This window comes from Colobus angolensis, unplaced genomic scaffold (genome assembly GCF_000951035.1).
Source record: "Colobus angolensis palliatus isolate OR3802 unplaced genomic scaffold, Cang.pa_1.0 Scaffold70, whole genome shotgun sequence".
NCBI classification, from domain to species: Eukaryota; Metazoa; Chordata; class Mammalia; order Primates; family Cercopithecidae; genus Colobus; species Colobus angolensis.
This window is the reverse complement of record NW_012120710.1, coordinates 11,810-14,183: the sequence shown is the minus strand read 5'-3', so window position 1 is coordinate 14,183 and position 2,374 is coordinate 11,810. Positions and strand designations below refer to the sequence as shown.

The window sequence follows — 2,374 nt, the reverse complement described above, 5'->3', positions numbered from 1 at the left end:
AGCCAGGAAAAGGAATTTCACAGGATAATATCATCGCTTAAGGCAAGGACCTGCCATTTTCACTTCTTTTCTGGGGTCCCTGACTTCCCACAACAATGAGCTAGTTGAAATTCTAAAATTCTCCCATAGGTAATGAGGATCTTCACCAGTGTTGCAGCTTAAAACACTTCCTCAATAAAATAAATATGTTCCTTTAATATTTGCAGACAAACTCAGTGATCACTTGATCTTACTAAAGCATTTAAATAATTCTTCATTGAGACCCCAGGAGTTTACATATTACAGCATAAACATACCCTACGAAAGCAGATGATTTTTGCCATATGACAAGCAACTGATTAAAGCTCCCCGTGTCAACTTGTCTTAACATCATAGCTGCCTGACAGAGAAGCACAGAGATAATGAACAATGCATGTATAATAAAGATCAAATAATTTATACCTATTGTATCTGAATAGTGCCCTTAGTTTCAATACCAAAAAAATTCTGTCAGCATATAAGATTATATTCTTATAAACTCATATATTTTAAATTAATATCACACTTTTAAGAAATGTGTACAAAGCAAACATTCTTTATTACATTATTAAGTAATCTCTTAAGAGACCATTTTTATCTACATAAAACTGAGATTTTATTCCATTGGTAAAACTCAATATCTGTATTGAAAGCAAATTGCATAGGCTTTATATGATAACTTTCTCAAGAGACAAAAGCTGGGGTAAGACTAATGAAAAATCTCTGCCACCCTGCCCTACTCTTGAAATATTTCCCCACTCACAATAAGGGAAACTGATGGTGTCAGTAGGAAGGGGAAGAGAGTAGGACTTGTAGAAGGACAAGAAACAGATGACTAGTAGTACAATAGTGATAATTACTACTATTAGCTGTTGTTATTAACTTGCAGAAAGATTTGAATGCAAGTCAATGGTTGTGAAACCAATTCTTTGTTTATTATGTAAAATAATTGCTAACCCAGCCAGGATGCTTTCATTTCAATTAAATATTAGATTCTCAGATAATTTCTATATAAGAGAATAAGACACTTGACAAAATGTATCAGGTGTTTAAAAATGACCATTGCCATGAGTGTTATAATATATTCACGTGAAATCATACAGATAAAAAAATTAATCAAGAAGTACCTATTCAACATTATGGAAAATATGCATGAAATTAACATTGGAAGTAGTCCAACATCTTAAATGAAGGAATCATTAAAAACTTATACTATGTGCATACAATGGCATTACAAAAATTTTATCAATGAAATATTCAATTACACTGTCAGCTGTAATACAAATAAAGGGAGTTAAAAAATGATAAAGGTAACAAGATGACAAGATTTTGCAGGAGGAAAATATATACTCAGTAAGATTAACATTTTCTAAGTAAGTATCACATGTGTACATTGAGCTATATAAATAGGAAAAAGCCATGATGAAAAAAATATATTTTATATAAATAATATCACAACATAAAAATTTTAGAAAAATTTTATTTAAAAAAATGTTTTATGCTTTTATAAAATTTCTGACATTAATCTTATATTCTTTTTATTACATTATCACAGAAGAAGAAACAACCAGTCCATATCAGTGATGAATCTGTAAACAGAGGTTAGGTTTCTTCAACACTGCATGGATAAACAGGGCTCTTGGCATCAAGCTAGTGAGGTGAAACACTGAACACAAGTTACAGTAAATATGGCTACAGTCAACTGCAATCACACACAATACTTAGATGTCCCAGGTATTACCTGGAATAGCAGTACAATGACTCTTACCTTAAGATTAAAAATCATATTTTAAAAAACATTCTGTAATATGTGGTCTGCACAGTTAAAATTTGGACGTTTTTTCTTTGTTTTGTTAATGAGAACCATTAGGAAAAGTTTTACCACAATGATTAAATCTGAAAATATTTAAATTTATTTGGCATACATTAGAGAACGCAAGTCAGAATAATTCTCAATCGATTGCAGCCAAGCACATCTTCATCAGGAGTGTGATGTGGTGTGAGTGAGCTACTCAAAAGAGAGACAAGATCTCCCCTGCAGAAAGGCCTGCTGGCCTCTTCTTTTCTGATGTAAGTGGTGCCTCTGAGACACAACAAAGTGATGATGAGAGTTCCTCACAAGCAGTTATAAATAGCACATCAGTTTAACAGTGTGATTTCAGGTCTATAGGTGCTCCACCTAAACAAACCTGAAAATATGTAACTGTAGAGTGTGCAATTCTGTATTATAAATAAGACTCCTGGACTAATTCACAGAAATTCCAAATTACAATACCCAACTACAGAATGTCAGTGGTTCTTAACCTTCAGCTTTTATTTATTTATTTATTTATTTATTTATTTATTTATTTATTTT

General features: G+C 31.8%; 1 protein-coding gene across 9 annotated transcripts in view; it reads left to right on the top strand.

Moving 5' to 3' along the window:
* LOC105501230 (UDP-glucuronosyltransferase 2B9) overlaps positions 1-2,374 on the top strand; it is a 476,097-nt gene that overhangs the window by 466,665 nt on the left and 7,058 nt on the right. The window lies entirely within an intron of this gene.